This window comes from Chiloscyllium punctatum, chromosome 1 (genome assembly GCF_047496795.1).
Source record: "Chiloscyllium punctatum isolate Juve2018m chromosome 1, sChiPun1.3, whole genome shotgun sequence".
NCBI classification, from domain to species: domain Eukaryota; kingdom Metazoa; phylum Chordata; class Chondrichthyes; order Orectolobiformes; family Hemiscylliidae; genus Chiloscyllium; species Chiloscyllium punctatum.
In genome coordinates, this window is record NC_092739.1 from 53,119,054 (window position 1) to 53,136,698 (window position 17,645).

A 17,645-nucleotide genomic window follows, 5' to 3' on the forward strand; every position below is an offset into this window, starting at 1 on the left:
GTCTGTACCCCATGAAAAACATTTGACAAAGTTATTTTGGTGAGAGTAGGTAAAACATTAGTTTTGTTCATCATAAAATCAAATGCAATGCTGCACAATGAAGCAATGCAAGCTTCACTATCATGTGACTGTGAACAAAATGAAAAATAATTGGCATTTTTATTTCCTTGAAGACAGCAGATGCCGTTTGTACTCCTTCAGTTTTAATCTCTGTTTTGTGAATCTGATTTTGTTAACAAAATATCCATTACGCCAGTCTTAAAAATCAGCCAATAAAAACATCAATAACAGTGGAGTAGAATGAAGAGACAAAAGCATTTTCAGAGCAAAAAATCTTAGATAAAGTACAGGCTAGGTTATGATGAACCTTTTTCTTCAGAAGTTTTTTTTTTAACTGAGCAAGCTGTTTCAGAAGAATCAGAATTGAAAACTATTCTCCAATTTGTTTGGATGTCTTCTGTTTTGTTTAACTGAAATGACAAAATGAGTAATGGAAGGAAAAGCATGTGTGTTTAATGTTGTGACACAGGCATCCTGGACGCCGTTGAACTTCCTCAAAGGGTTATAGGTCAAAACCACAGGGGAGATGTCTCTTCTTACTAATGCTGAATGATTGGATAGGGTGACTTTTTAATATTGACTGGCATCTGAGGTCTTGCATCTAATGATAGTTAAAAGATCTGAGAACTAACTATGGTCAGGGATTGTAAGTCTCTAACAAAATAATAGATTTTTGAGTACTCTTCCTCGTATCAATTTTAAGATAAACTATACCACCAAATGGTTGCAGTGAATTTTGTTTAATTAGCAGAACTATGGTTCTCTTAATGCATGTCCTTGCTAGTAAGACTGCATGAGATGCAGAAAACCTGCAGTGTAGTGTACCTTACCTGATTTAAAAGCAAACATTATTATTTTCCATTGTTTCCCTTGACAGATTAATGATATAGTTGAAATGTTGCTCTTATAACTTAGGGCAGCAGCAGCAGCAGCATAAACATAAGGTTCCTTTATGGTTGTATTTTGTCGTATTTCTAACTTGCAGTTCTTGCAGCAAATGGATGTGGCACTGCTTCGCAAGACAACAGGATTTGTTATTCATATGTGGTAATGCATGGATGAAATTACCTACAGCACCCATGGCAGGAGAAGGCTGCAGGAATGAAGCTCCTGGTGATTGCCGAAGGCAGGGGCCATTAATTTTAAATAGAATCTAACAATTAGTCATTCTTCAGAAAAAAAATTGGATTAACATTTTAGCTCTTTTCCTATCTCCCTCACTCACTATAATTTGGGTGATCAATGCAAGCAGGAAATACACAGTGTGAGACCTGCTTTTAAATGGCTCAGATAACATGAGTAACTGAAGTCAGTGAAAATGACACAGAAGTCAGTCACTCGGGGTGGGCTTTGAGGCAGCAGGGATATCAGCTGTGGGGATGGTTTCCAATGAGATGGGATGGGGGTGTTGGAATCCTGCAGTGACTGTATAGTATGACAGGTGGCAGTGCTGGGCCCACTACTTTTCATCATTTATATAAATGATTTGGATGTGAGCCTGAGAGGTATAGTTAGTAAGTTTGCAGGTGACACCAAAATTGGAGGTGTGGTGGACAGCGAAGAAGGTAACCTCAGATTACAACAGGATCTTGACCAGAAGGGCCAATGGGCTGAAGAATGGCAGATAGAGTTTAATTTAGATAAATGTGAGTTGCTGCGTTTTGGGAAAGAAAATCTTAGCAGGACTTACACACTTAATGGTAAGGTCCTAGGGAGTGTTGCTGAACAAAGAGACCTTGGAGTGCAGGTTCATAGCTCCTTGAAAGTGGAGTCACAGGTAGATAGGATAGTGAAGAAGGCATTTGGTATGCTTTGCTTTATTGGTCAGAGTATTGAGTACAGGAGTTGGCATGTCATGTTGCAGCTGTACAAGACATTGGTTAGGCTACTCTTGGAATATTGCATGCAATTCTGGTCTCCTTCCTATCAGAAGGATGTTGTGAAAATTGAAAGGGTTCAGAAAAGATTTACAAGGATGTTGCCAGGGTTGGACGATTTGAGCTACAGGGAGAGGCTGAACAGGCTGGGGCTGTTTTCCCTGGAGCATCGAAGGCTGAGGGGTGACCTTATAGAGGTTTATAAAATCATGAGGGGCATGGATAGGATAAATAGACAAAATCTTTTCCCTGGGGTGGGGGAGTCCAGAACTAGAGAGCATAGGTTTAGGGAAAGAGGAGAAAGATATAAAAGGGACCGAAGGGGCAACTTTTTCACACAGAGGGTGGTGTGTGTATGGAATGAGCTGCCAGAGGAAATGGTGGAGGCTGGTACAATTGTAACATTTAAAAGGCATCTGAATGGGGATATAAATAAGAAGGGTTTAGAGGGATATGGACTGAAGGGTCTGTTTCTCTATCACACTATGGAGGAACCAAAGATATGAGAGTCTAAGGTTTACTGGTCTCAAACAGAAATTCTCGCTCCTCCCAGATCACATTTATCGGGGTGTCTCCTGGCCATGCCCCTCCTACTTTTACTGGTGGGTCAGGGACTAGATTGGCCTGTTTGCAGACAAAATGGTATGAATTTCGAGGAATTCTCATTGGACAGTAATTTTGCCATTATAAATTGGCTCCAGCTTGCCCAGGGTAGGTACCTGACCGAGAGCAAAAAAAACCCACCAGTTAAAATGGTAGCCTGCAGAAATAGTTCACAAAGAGTGCAATAAATTACCAAAACCAACATACCTCCATGTACACGTGCACGTTTGCGCACGCACGCACGCACACACGCACACACACTCTCTCTCTTCAATCATCAACCCCCAACCCCCCCCACCCCCCAGTGTTTTGGGGCAGGCAAGGTTAAAAGTCTCTCTTTTTACATATTTGATATCTTAAATGAGGTTTGCTTCCATTGTGTTCAAGTTCTCTTCTCAAGGGTAATTAGGGATGATGATGAACAACTGTTGGCCTATCCAGCATCCCTCACATCCCAATGAATAATAAAAACATCAACTACCACTCCTGCTGTCATACTTCTTCACTGTCAACACTGATATTCACTGCATCAACAGAACTAATGTTACTCTGTTTATTCCTTAAATATCCAAAGAAATAAAAATGAGCCCCAAACAATAGTCTATGAATATCAAATGATTATTAAACTGTGAATATTAATACAAAACCTTGAAGCATTCTGAAAAATGAAAGCAACATGACTAATTTGCAAACATATCAGCAGAAGCTGCATGCCTGGTTGAGAAAATATTGTTTCTTCAAGTAGGCTGTGACATTTAGTGGGTGAGAGGTTAACAGCTTCTGGAAGAGTACAGCTGTCTCCTTATTTCATTGGTCCACTCTGAGCAAGCTTGAGAATTGGAAACTGCACCGACTCAATGTGTATCTGCTCATGCTTAGGCTCCTGAGCATTACTGGGGTAAATCCTAATCACAAAAACATAGATGTCGGTATTAGGCAATGTTCCTTAAACAGGTGGAAATAATCCAAAAGGCCAGAAACATGACATGATGTTTGGCAATGACAACCATTTAATGGAACACAAACTATTTCCAGTGCTTCTAGACTGCTACCCAAATTGAAACATTTGGGATCAGCACCCAGTCCTCCAGTTACATAGCAGAGGTCCCGGCCCTTCAAAGGACATGAAGACCAGGGCAACACCTTCCCGCTTTAAGAGGCACTGAGCCCCTTAAATTAGACCAAATAATGTTCATGGACCAATGTCTTGCAATGTTCTAAGTGGGTGAGAACAATCCATGTCAGTCCCCTTGGGATCAATTCATGTTCTTTCTTCGTGGACTCTGACTTGTGCAAGCAGTGAATCCTAGCGACTACCCTCACCAGGTGCAGATCCCACTGGCCCTGTCAAGGAGAGCAAAGCAAACCTCCTGGAGATGATTTCTAGGTCAACCTTTATGCTGCTGCGTGGTGTTGTAGCAGGAAATCTAAGCCACAAATGATTGCCCCTAGTGCAACTTGAAAATATGTGTTCAGAAATAGGAGGAGTTCCTGGAAAGTCTGATGTCCACCTCCGATTGCAACTCACTTGTCACAGTGTTTTAATCACACCCTAATCCCTACAAGATGGAACTGTTAACTTAGTGTGTTTGTGAGTTTTGAGAAGGTTTGTAGCTCAGGCTGAGGTTCTGGATATCAGTTTGTTCACTGAGCTGGAAGGTTCATTTTCAGACGTTTCGTCACCATACTAGGTAACATCTTCAGGGAGCCTCCGGGCGAAGCTTGTGTTTATTGGGAATGTAAGTAATATATAAATATAAATACTGTAAGGTCGGACCTACTGAGGGCAAATGGAGGAAGCAGCCTTTCTTTTTCCCAATCTCTTCTGTTTCATATATTTATTTTTTATAAAACCTGTTGATAATTTCTTCCTCAATTTTTGACTAATTTATTTTTGATTCATGAGTTCTTATGTCTCCTTCCTTGTTGTCAAATACCCAGTAAGATACTGGATACAGTTGAAAATTGAATAAGTCCTGAATGTGTTTTTTAAATCAGAGCTATAAAAACTTCAGTGCTTCAGTGAAATTACCATTAAGATTCTAGGCTTCTTCATAAAACTCCAGTGATGTATTATTGGAAAGCCTTACAATCCAGCCTCTTCAACTGCATTGAATTCAAAGTCAGGTACTTTGTCCATTAGATTGCAGCTTGTCAATGGCTATTGCAATGAAGTGTTGGAGAGTTGCTGCTGTATGGTGAACCAGAACCCAATAAAAATTAAAGAGTTTGGCTGAGGAGAAGATAGGGAAGAAAATTGAAAGGATTTTTTGGGGAAGACAAAAAAAACTAGTAATCAAAAGCCATTTGTGTGCAGGACAAATTGAATTGTATGGAGTGCAAATGAAATATTCTGGATGAAGTATTTCATTTTAACAGAAATAAGCTCAGTTGTGCAGGCATATGTTTGATGCAGCTCTTGAATTCTTTTGTTAGCCCTCTGCTATGTCTCACACAGTCTACTTCATTATACACTTCTTAAGTGTGAAGTGAAGAACAGTGAAGATGCCTATTCATAAGGCTGTTGGAGATATGCCAAAGCTAGTTTACTTTTCAATAATTCTGTGGCAGATTTCCTTTAAAAGACTCCACTAGTAATCATTTGCAGAATTTTGTGGAAAATTTGGACTTCTTAAAACTGCCAGTGGTTTACACATTAATATTTTGTGTTTAACTGCGAGAGGGTTGGAATTGCTACTGTATACTCCTGATATCTTGCCACAACTTCAGAGAAGCCCCTGAAGAAACACTGAGCAAATAGCTAAAAATTACAGTTTTTCCTTTTTCTCTTAAGATTTCCATCAAACTTGTGCAAAAGTTATGACTGAAGGTCAGGAGATCCCTAGGGAAATTGTAAGCTACTCTGTGCAGTCAGCTGCAGACTTTGCTTTGGATCTTGGTCTGATGCTATCTTTGCTAAACTTGACAGTAACCTTACTGGTGCTGCAGTAGTCAGCTGGTTTTATTGCTGCAACAAATGTTTGTATTAACTGATATTTGAAATCAAACCAGCTAATGTGCAAATAGATTAAATTCAAGAGTTGTTGTGTGAAGTATTAATTAGATTTAATCTGCTGCTCAAAGGTAAGGAAAATATTGAGTTAAAGCACATTGCAACATTGAAATCCCATTTTTGTGCCTCCAACTCAGAGCCTGCAGTTTAAACATTCTTAGAAGAAATTTAACATTTTTTTAATTAATTTAATGGGTTAGTAATTCTTTAATATTGTGATAATTATAGTCGATAAACAGTTAATACTCCAAATTCCCACTTTTGTTGAAAATATAAATGTGGTTATTTACTAATCATAAATTGAGGATGTTTTCTATGGTGTGGATTGCAGTTTTTTAAAATAAATCCATGTTCTTAATAGAACTTAATATAAGTAAGTACTTGATGGCAGTCAATGATAGTGACTTCCTCATATAGTGATTATAACACTGCAACCAACAACTGTGACAGACGTGCTGAAGCATGCACTCATACACAGTTGCATCTTGTGCAGATCCAATTTTTCCAGAAAAACAGCTTCAGAAAGCTAAAAAAAGGGCTAATACTTCAGGCACAGACTCTGTGTCAGCTTTAATAAAATGTCTGATTTAGATTTAAAGAGATTGGCAAACCAAGTAAGGGTCATGTGAGAATTCTTTTCAAGATAGCAAGTAGTTAGGGTATGGAATGCACTGCCTGGAAGTGTAGTGGAGACAGGTTCAGCTGAGGCATTCAAGAGGATCTTAGATGATTATTAAATAGAATTCGTGTGCAGTGATATGGGGAAAAGACAAGAGTTTGGCAGTAGGACATAGACTAGTACAGGCATGATGGGCTGAATGGCCTCCTTCCATGCCATAGCAATTCTGTGATTTTGTGTGGGTCCGATTTGATTTTGAACATGCTCATACTGGAAGATGTTTTTCATAGGCAAATCACCACTTCCTGTCATCTTGGACTGACAATCTTTCACAAGAAGTGAAAAGGATAAATTGCCGCAAGATTGTCAATTATGTTCTTTTTTATTGAGTTAATTAGCATTCAGAGTCCAAGTATCCTCTTATGATTTTCAGTAGACGGAAGTGCACCATGCTGTTAGGAAATATGCTCCAGACTCTATGCTTCAGGCTAAACTGTTAGTCAAAACCATTATCGACAGGAGATAGGCAGAGAAAAACAGTAAAATTGAACAGGACAAAGTTGAATTTATTTTCAACCTCGGTGTAACTGTGATTTTGGGTTACTGGGTAATTCTATTTAATAATCATCTAAGATCCTCTTGAATGCCTCAACTGAACCTGACTCCACTACACTTCCAGGTACTGCATTCCATACCCTAACTACTTGCTATCTTGAAAGAAAATTCTCACAAGACCCTGGATAGTGAGTTTCTACTCTGAAATTAAACACTTAGGAGAGATGTAAAGTGGATGAACGTTCCCCCTGAGGTCCTCAAGATTAGATTAGGTTAGATTACCCACAGTGTGGAAACAGGCCCTTCGGCTCAACAAGTCCACACCAACCTGCTGAAGCGCAACCCACCCATACCCCTACACCTAACACTACGGGCAATTTAGCATGGCCAATTCACCTGATCTGCACATCTTTGGACTGTGGGAGGAAACCGGAGCACCCGGAGGAAACCCACGCAGACACGGGGAGAATGTGCAAACTCCACACAGTCAGTCGTTTGAGGTGGGAATTGAACCTGGGACCCTGGTGCTGTGAGGCAGCAGTGCTAACCACTGTGCCACCGTGCCGCCCACAACCATGCCGCCGTGCCACCGTGCTGTGCATTCTCTGTGGAGGACCCATATTATGGAGAGATCAACGTACCACCACAAGGACTGAGACCTTGTTAGGAGGGGCTGGAAGGGTTCCAGGTGCCAGATGCTGTAACCAACATGCCTGCAATTGTGAAACTGCTGTGACACTGGTGTGTTCTCTAACATTAGTAAAGAGGGCATTTTTCACTTGGAAAATGCTCAACACCTGTGAGTTGCCACAAAGGCGCAGATGCCTGACACTCCTGAGTCTGGGTGTCCTTTGCCTCTTTTCCTCAGTCATCCACAGACCTTTTTACTTTACCTGTGGTCTTGTGCTCACAGTGAAGCCTCTTTCTCCTCTGTGCTCCTCACACTTCAGCTCTGGCATCTTGATGCCTGCTGCTCCCTGCATCCTGTGTAGGCTGTTGTTTCCCATCTTCAATGGCCTCAATTTCTGAGGGTACAGAGTCTCCAACTGTACTGTCCTGGTGCCCAGATGGCATCCTTACTTCTGGGTCCATTGCTTCAATACCCACCAAGATGTGGAGGGTACCAATCCCTGACTTGGGAAAGTTCTTAATGTTGCCCCACTCCTCCTTAATCTGTGAGGGGTTGCCTCTTCCTGTCTCCATGACTGTAATACTTGATTTCTCACAGCTGATCTGGCACAGACAGCTTCTCAATGCCAGCCCCCTCTCGGAATATTGGAAATGATTGTGGGAATGACTTTTTAGTAACTTCTCAAAAATCTGGATTAGCCTCGTAATAGTTCCAGGCCAGTTCTGAGGTTCATGCACACTGCTATGTTCTTGGGGAAGGCAGAGATGAAGGCAAAACAAGCAGCTAGACAATATCATAACCACTTTTTACCCTTTGATTGTGCCTGTGGCGTTTAAATCTCTGCCTTATTTGAGCAGTATGCCAAAGGGTTGCAGCATCTGGCTCAGATTGTGTAAGTGGCTTGGCATGGTACTAAACAGGCAGGGGGCAGAGTATATAATGGGGGCTGTAAATTGGTTTTGTTTTGACTGAAGAGGGTACATTGATATGCCTATCAAAACATGAATCATTCTTTTTGGTTTGGAATTCATCAGACTTAGGCACTTTCACAAATTTTGCTTTTACTTTTGACTTCCAACTTTGCATTTTTCTTTTTGTTTTTCTACTTTATCCTATTGGGGATGGATAGAATATTCACTGAAAGCCTGCAGGTTTCTATTGAGCTCCCCAGCCAATGGAGATGGTCAGTGTTCAGTCAATATCAAGATCATGGTGATTCACCTTATTATTGAATTGCAGTCATTCTGAATGACTGTTGAGGTTATTAGAATGAATTCTCTGCCAGTATAATGACTACAATAATAATTCCCATTGTGGTACCACAGCAGAAGAAATATGACAAATGTTTCTGCCTTTATTTCCTACCGAAGTGTCAGCAAATAACTTACATACAGGACTCCAAATCTCTCCCTGATGAACTGATTAAAAAACATAAATACTGTGGTGGTAATGGAAACTCAGAAGCTAGAAATTCTGCAGCAAGTGACTCAGCTCCTGACTTCCCAAAGCCTGTCCACTACCTCCAAGGCACAAGTCAGGAGTATGATGGAATACTGGATTCCTCACTTGCCTGGATGGTGCAACTCCAACAACACTCAAGAAGCTTGACACCATCCAGGACAAAGCAGCCCACTTGATTGGCACTGCATCCACTCCCTCCAACACCAGTACTCAGTAGTAGCAATGTGTACTGTATACAAGATGCACTGCAGAAACTCACCGAATATGCACCTTCCAAAATTATGACCACTATCATCTAGAAGGACAGGAGGAGCAAATACATGTTGCTGTGAACCGCCTACCTAACAGCAGTGTGTGAGTACAAAAATCAAATGAATTACAGCATTTCAACAAGGGCTGATTAAATTACTTACGGTGTGGAAACAGGCCCTTCGGCCCAACAAGTCCACACTGACCCGTCGAAGCGCAACCCACCCATACTCCTAACCTAACACTATGGGCAATTTAGCATGACCAATTCACCTGACCTGCACATCTTTGGACTGTGGGAGGAAACCGGAGCACCCGGAGGAAACCCACGCAGACATGGGGAGAATGTGCAAACTCCACACAGTCAGTCGCCTGAGGTGGGAATTGAACCCGGGTCTCTGGCGCTGTGAGGCAGCAGTGCTAACCACTGTGCCACCGTGCTGCCCACCGCCACTGTGCTGCCCACACGGGCTGCTCACCCCCCTACTTCTGAAGGGTTTCTAGGGATGAACAATAAATGCTGGCTCACTCTGTAAGTAAATTTATAAAAAAAACACTACCTTGTGAAGAAATCGAAATTCTAATAATGCACTTCCTCACATTCTAGACCAGGATAATTTTCTCGTCACAAATCGCCCTCAGCACCTAAACTAAACAGGCCACAAGACATTACAGCCAAGTACTTGAAAGTAATGTACTCACTGATTTCAGGTTTACTGACAAAATCTGACTACAATGATATTGGCAGGTCTAAAGAAAGCTGCCCCATAAATTCAGACTTCACTCCAACACAGCAAGTTACTGGAGTGCATCATTCCTGTTAATGAGGATCATATATTCCTCTTACAATTCATTAGACTGTCTTCAATTTGTGTATTGTTAAAACATGAGGCATGACTTCCCGTTTAATTCTGACAATTTCTATGTCAAAATAAAGAACATTAACATGCAGTCCTGCACACATAATTAATGTATGATCACAATGCCTGCCTTGCGATGGTAATTAGCTTTCGTCCAAAACCCAATGCTCGTAGCCAAATTGACTTCATTGCATCATCATGATATTAAAGGATAAGGCCAAATTTATTGCCCTAATTGTACTTGACCTGAAATGCTTGCTAGACCACTTCAGAGAGCAATTAAGAGTTAATTGGGGTTACATGCACCAGCAATGCACAGTCCTTCCCAATATTCTTTAACAAGAGCACTGTGGTCACTCCATTGTGTCAGCCAGCTCCTGTCCTACTGAACCTATTTCTTCCCAATTCAAATATATTTAACCTTCCCTTGCCCAGTCTCTTCCTATCACAGCTCTTTTGATGCCCTACATTACCTGAAGAGTTTCCAGTTCCCCGGTCCTGACTGCCTTCTCTTCACTATGGACACATAATACTTTGTACCACTTCAGGCCCCACCAGCACAGTCTCAGAACTCACCACTTCTTCCCCAAACAGACCAGTCCTTCTCCATCACCTCTTCTTGACTAAGCTTCTCACTCCAAACTACTCTTCCTTGAATTGCAGTCACTTCCTTTAGATAAAAGGTATTGAAGTAGGTATCCGCGTGGGTCCCAGTTACTCCTATCTTTTTGTGGGATACGTTGAATGTTTGTTATTCCACACCCCTCACTCCTTAGTTCACAGGCCACCTCCCTCATCTTTCTTTCTGAGACATTGTGTCTGCATCAGTGCTGCCTCTGCTGTTGCCAATAACTGGATTATTTCATGAACCTTATTTCTAAATTCCACCCTTCCCTTGCCGTCACCTGGTTCATTTCTGATGTTTCCCTTACCTTTGTCCCTTGTAAATATATAGCTTACTTATAAGTATGTGGCTGGCTGCCACTGTGGATGTACTCAGCATTCAGAGGCCTATGGGGACGCTCCGTTACACGTGCGCGCAGGTTAAGGTCACGTGGTGCATCACACTGTTCCAAAACAAGGTCACGTGATGCATCGCGCCGTTCCAAAACAAGGTCACGTGATGCACTGTTTCACACGCCGGAGGCGTGCAGGGAGGTCACGTGGTACTCCGTTTCGCGCGCAAAACAAGGTCACATGGGGTCGAACATCCAGGAATGGAAGGAGGCGGAGAATGGAGTCAGACTAACAACCAATCAAAAGATAATCCCACCTCAGTGACTGCATAATGTTTTGTACTATATAAAAAGACTGGGTGTGAGACAAGGGTGTGGTATTTTTCTGAACTGACACACTGTATAGTTTGTCAGGGACGGAAAGGTCAAGACCCAGAGCTCTGTATACTTTATCCACTTACTGTAAAATAAACTCAATAAGTGTGAGACCGAATATCTTCTCCTATTGCTTCATTTTAAAGAACATGCAGGACTTGGCTCACATATAGAAGAAAGTAAGCTAGTAGATTGAGCCATAGTCCGACACCCTCCATAAATAATGATAGAGATCCACTATTGTTCACTACAAATTTGGGGACTCCCAGAGCTCAATGCCATTCCAAGGCAATTAAAAATGGGATGCAGTTTACTTGGCCTTGTGGAAGATTTCCCCAATATGTTCAATCCATGTAAAGCATAACAAATCCAACCCAGCCAATTACCATCCATCAGGGTCACAGAAGGTATTGTTGAGAGTGCTGTTAAGTGCCATTTGCTCAGGAGTAACCTGGTTATTAATAGTAGGTTTGGGTTTCTGCAGCTTTTGATCACATTTGTTCAAGCACAGGCAAAAGACTTCCTCGAGCAGGGAGCAGCGTTAGACTGAGTGGGACATCAAGGACCCTAGCAAGACCCATTTTGATGGGAAACCCAGGTTGGTTGTTGGTGGTTATTTTTTTAAATCCCCAGGACATCACTGCAGGAGTTCTTTGGGGTAGATATTTTCTAGAGCTGAAAATGTGTTGCTGGAAAAGCGCAGCAGGTCAGGCAGCATCCAAGGAACAGGAGAATCGACGATTCGGGCATCAGCCCTTCTGCAGGCTGAAGAAGGGCTGATGCCCGAAACGTTGATTCTCCTGCTCCTTGGATGCTGCCTGACCTGCTGCGCTTTTCCAGCAACACATTTTCAGCTCTGATCTCCGGCATCTGCAGTCCTCACTTTCTCCTTGTAGATATTTTCTAATCAAGCTGCTCTGAGTTGTTATTACACATCTCTGGAGTATCATCTTCGGGGATGTGATGGCGAGTGGTATTATTGCTGGAATGTAGATCCAGGTAATGTTCTGGGTACATAGGTTCAAATCCCACCATGGCAAGTGAACTAATGCATCTGTGCCTTGAGTGTGAGAATGAAGATCCCTCGACCTGTCTGGTAGATACGGCTTTCTCTGCTGGGCTGGGATCTCTGATGGGGCTAATGTGCTCACATACTGCAGCTATGTCATCAGATAGAATGGGTGGACTCCTCTGTTCTTCATTCCAGTCTCTGCATGATCACTGGAACCTCTGCCAGCTATTTCCCTGCCCAACACCATCAGCCAATCAGTGGCCAAGTTGAGAAGCTCTTTGATTGTATGGGCCTGAGCAAGGGTCTGTTCTCCAGCAGTCAAGTGTCACCATTTGTTCCACCTCAAGCTGTGGGCATGTGTCAATGTTGGGTTCACTAGAATGTCATCTGAGCGTACTCCAGATAGTTTACCACGAAGGTGAACACTGGTGGAAGGTGGGGAGGAATTATCTTTTGAGGTATTGAGTAGACAGTGTATGTATAGTGTCAGAATGCAGCAGATCATTCATCTTTCTGCAGCACCAGGGTCAGGTTCTCTTGAGCAACTCCCTTACCATGGGGAATGACTTCCACAGCCATCTCTGCGCAAGCTGCTTTCATTATTTGCGAAAAAACAATTTAGTCTCTCCTGGATAGCCTTCAGGAGAGTCTCTGGGGAGGCACCACTTTCTGCTGAGTCTCTGACATCTCTAGATGTTTGTAGGGGTGATGAGCAGAGGCTGAATGATGGGTTACAGTGAAGTGCTGTCTGGGTGCCCTTTAACAGGTGGCACCTTGGAAATTTGAGTCTGCAAGGCCTGGCAGGGCAGAAATTCCTGCCCAAAGAATGTAGTGCTATACTTGCATGTGAATATGGAACAAGCTGAGAAGAACATAACTTTGCCAGCAAACCCTTCCTGCCCTTGAGTGGAAGTACCTTCTGTTTTTATTCCTAATTCCACACTTAATCTCATCAAAATACGATTCCACCCATTGTCAAGTCCATTCCAGTGGCAGTTGTACGTGTTATCTTTCAGCAATACCCAGATTTGACAGGATTTTATCAAAATGGAATTATGATAAGAATAAAGATGTAATTTGGATTTTTAATGCTAACTTTATGTTTCTCCAGATAGCAGCTTCCTTGTCAGTAGGAAGCTGGCAGTGTTCATGGACACATTCTAAGAAATGGAATTTCCCAGTGCCAACTATGCTCATGACACGGAACAAACAAAAAACCATTGCCAGTGGACATGTTTCTTTTTTGGAAAGCATTGGTTGCAATGGCTAAAATACCCATATTAACCCTGCACAAACCATTGAAGTGGTTTGTGATCTTCCCTAACCCTTGGTCAGGTTGCCAAAAATAGTTGCATAAAGCAGTCTTAGCAGCTGCATATGCACAAAACAAATGTGCATAGTGTGTATGATATGAACCACCACAAATTTCTATTTTAACCCTGTAGGAATGTGTTAATTGGAATCCAATAACTTGTGGAGTGTGGCTTTAAAACTATAGGTACCAGTTACACTGACAATGCAGAAAACACACTGTAGTATTGCATGTTTAAGACCCCTGGTTTAGATGCTCTTCAAATCTCCTCTGTTCATTAAATGACAGCCTTCCTGAAAATTTGGCGTGCAGCTGCTAGGTGACCTCTTTATAATTCAGGCCATTTCAGCCGATCAGCTAATTCTCATGGGGTGGAAGGGCTGTGGATCTGCCAGTTGCTTTTCTAATGTGAGAAAAGATATTGCACGTTTGAGCGTATTATTGCTACCTTAGTAATTAACAGAGAAATATTTATGTTAGCACAAGTGGATTGCAACACTGCATTGAAGAATCTTTGTCAAAGAAGGAAAGCAAAGGCAATTTAGATGGTTTCTGTGGAGAACTATCCTTATCTTATTTAATTTCTCTTTTCTTGTCGAAGTGGATGTTGTGCTGAGCTTCTTTCAGTCCAGTACTTGTTCTGAATTGGCATCTTTTCTTGAACAGATTGTCAAGCATTTGGCAAGCACAACCTTTGCCACTGTACTATTTGTGCATCATATTCTGGGATTTACTGTCCAGTTTTAGTTTCTTTTACCATTTGTTTCAAGAAGCCTGGCTCATTAAAGGTACTTATGAAAGCAGTCCATAGTGATGGAGATTTATGGTTGTTCCATTCTAAGTCCTGAGACATTGCCTTGGAGAAAAATAAAATTACCAGTAATTAAATTTGCAGGCAGGTTGCCATTTAGAGAAGATTTATCGCAACAAAGTTCAAAGGACAGTGAAGTTTCATTAGTAACCAATACATTCTCACTGTTACACACTATACGCATTATGAGAGTCTCTCCTCCCAGAGGGTTAAACTGACGGAACAACAATAAGATTCCTGTTGAAAGTCTATAATTTCAGACATTGCTTTCCTATTGTATCCACTCAGGATAGTAGTAAACAGACACAAAGGTAACTCTACACATTTTGACCACTTTTCTAGATTGCGTTGTGTTAGCTGCTTGCCATTATACTCACTATTCTCATCCTGTAATCTACCCCATTGTTAATGGTGCCTTCTGTCGCTTATGTTGTTTTTTCTCTGCCAAACAGATGTTAGTTTTAGCTGTGTGTCAAAGATTGGGTTAGCAAACCCTCCAAAGTATTTAAAAGTGCCATTCCCATAATTCATTGGGAAATCTGACAGTGATATCTTGTAATCTGATCATTAAGTAAAACATTAGTATAAACGTGCTAGGTTTGCCACAGGCCTTTAGTCCTAGGCTTTTAACATATTGTGCATTTGAAAGAGGCATTCTTATGTGAATTCAGTTTTAATATTTCAACTAATTAATCCTTCCAATAGATCTGGACATTGGGACATGGTTGAAAAATGTCAGAGTGAAATGAATAAATTTTTTCAACATTGCAGGAGGAATGATATCCTGCTAAAAGTCTAGACTTCCAATTGTGTACTTACTCAGTTACATTTTGAGAACTTAAGACTTTTCTTTTTTAACGGATGTATAGTTGATTAAAGGAATGGAAATCATAATGGCACATTATTAAATTAATGGCACAAGAAAGAAGAAAAAATGCTTCAAGTACAATTAATAATTGTCTGAAAGATAGCTCTAATAAAGGTTTGCATGCAAGAAATGATCCTATTGTCTTTCACATCATCTATGCATTTTCCACACTTGAAATTTGTATTAAGATTTCCAGCATTAGTTGTTTTCTTGTTACCTAACTTAATAGCTTTACATTTCATGATAGAGTAAGCTTCTCAAAGGAAAGGCAGGGCTAGCACTTTTCTCTGGTGTGAGATTTGCTTTACTGAATATGAGTGTATCTCATTCTAACTCATCTGAAGCTGTCTCTCACTTAATTGTATTTTGCACTTTTGTATCACACTAAATGAAAAGGTATATTATTACAGTAAACAATAACACAACAGTTATGTTTACTGGCACTAAAATGGCCTTCATTCAGGATATTAGATAATAACAGTAGTGTTTGTTTAATGAATAGAGAATTACATGCATGGAACTGAAGACAACTTTATTTTTTCCATTTGACATTAATTTGGCATAAAGTACTGTACCATTCTGAAACTGAGCCAGAGATCAAACGCTCCTGGATTCCTCTCTGCATGAATAGGAAACAATAGAGGGTGTCAGAATAACCAGACATTACTCCTCTCTAGATACCCATGAATTAATGGGCAATCCAATAGAAAAAATCCATTGCACGGTGAATAATGCAGCTAGACTCCAGCTGAGCAAGGGTGGGATTGAGTTGCTGCCATTCCATCAGGTCTGTCATTCAGAAGGACAATGCCAAGACCCTGATACTAGAGTCTGAATTCCAACAAGAAAGCTCCACTCTGCATTGGAGTCACGTTCTTGGCGCTTGTTAACATTGAGGTATGAGAGCCAGCTCTACGCTGGTTCACATGACTGGGGAATCTTGAGCTTTTCACACCTTAATGAGACCAATATTTACAGTATCATTGAATCCTTGTCATCCTGTTGTGCAGCTCAGTGTAAAAAATAATATGTTTAGGTGACTATAAGCAAATGGCACATAAATAAAAGTATACTGTACCCACATCTCTTTTCACCAGTCAATTGAGGATAGTCCATTCAAATCTATTTTGGATGGTTTATTCTGTACTACTGTGGAATATCTGTCATTTGCTTTAATTAAAGTCCTAAAGTTGCTTCAATTGGTTACTGTTGCAGAGTTTTTGCTGAGTGGTAGTGCACACTAGTTTTGTCAGATACAGATGTCCATGTGCTTGATTCATGTTACTCCAAACCGCCAGTCAATCTGACGGCTGGAAATTTGGAAACACCCTGAATCAAATGTGACCTTTGCCATTAAACTTTGTCATGAGGGCTAAAGTCTGAGGGCTTAAGATTTTACTTCAGAATTGCCACCTGAATTTTAATGGCTTAATCCCCAGTGCAAGAGGGTAATCCTGCGGTCAATTCCTGACATGCTCTGAGTTAACCAGTCTCAGTCAGTGCAGTACTAAGTCTTGACCTGGGCATGCCTGGGCTGGGCAGGACTAACAAGATGGCTAATTATCTTACTTCCAACTGCTACCTGGTCAAGTCTGCTGGAAGTATTTGTATTGTTGTCATGGGAAAACAGGATTAAATACAACTTTAATTGTAATGAAAACAAAAGATGCTGGAAATCACAGCAAGTCAGGCAGCATCCGGAATGAGAAAGTAAGCTCATGTTTTGAGTCTAGATAACTCTTCATCAGAGCTTCACCTGCTATAATGAAGAGTCATATGGACTCAAAATGTTACCTTGCTCTCTTTTGTTTTCAGTACAGAGTGCAACATCTGCAGTAATTTGCTCTTGCAACTTTAATTGTTGTCATTGTGGACTAGCTTGTCAACAGTCCATACCAATAATCATAAATGAAGAAAGGTCAACAAAAGATTGGATGACTGCCAGTAACAAACTAGATATAATGTGTTGTCATTTGCTATTAAATTAAATGGATGGAAAATTATAGTGGTGGAATCTCATCTCCCAGTATGTGAAGGGAGTGAGTGAGATACAGACCCCCAATCTACCCAATGATTCAACTTCAGAAAGTAGCCCAAATGTGTTATCAAACTGACATTGTAAATAATTTAATAAACAGTTCTTTACGTGCAATAGTTCTGATTGAATGAAGTATCCTTGCGGGGGGAGTGATGCAAATAAAATTAAACTGCAGGATGCCATTAATCTTGGAGTTTTGTTTTGATTCAGAAGGGGTTAATCATTTTTAACGTGAGCATGACTTGGTTTTATTTCATTTGCAAATGCACAATTTATTGTCAAGACTTCTACAGTCACATTGCATTTCACATATTACTTAAAGTGCTTGAAAATTGAATCAGAGAA

At 41.0% G+C, this 17,645-nt stretch overlaps 1 protein-coding gene across 7 annotated transcripts in view; it reads left to right on the top strand.

The window, feature by feature from the left end:
- The window catches only part of slit2 (slit homolog 2 (Drosophila)), a 461,089-nt gene that overhangs the window by 230,232 nt on the left and 213,212 nt on the right, over positions 1–17,645 (top strand). The gene's annotated exons all lie outside the window — the stretch shown is intronic.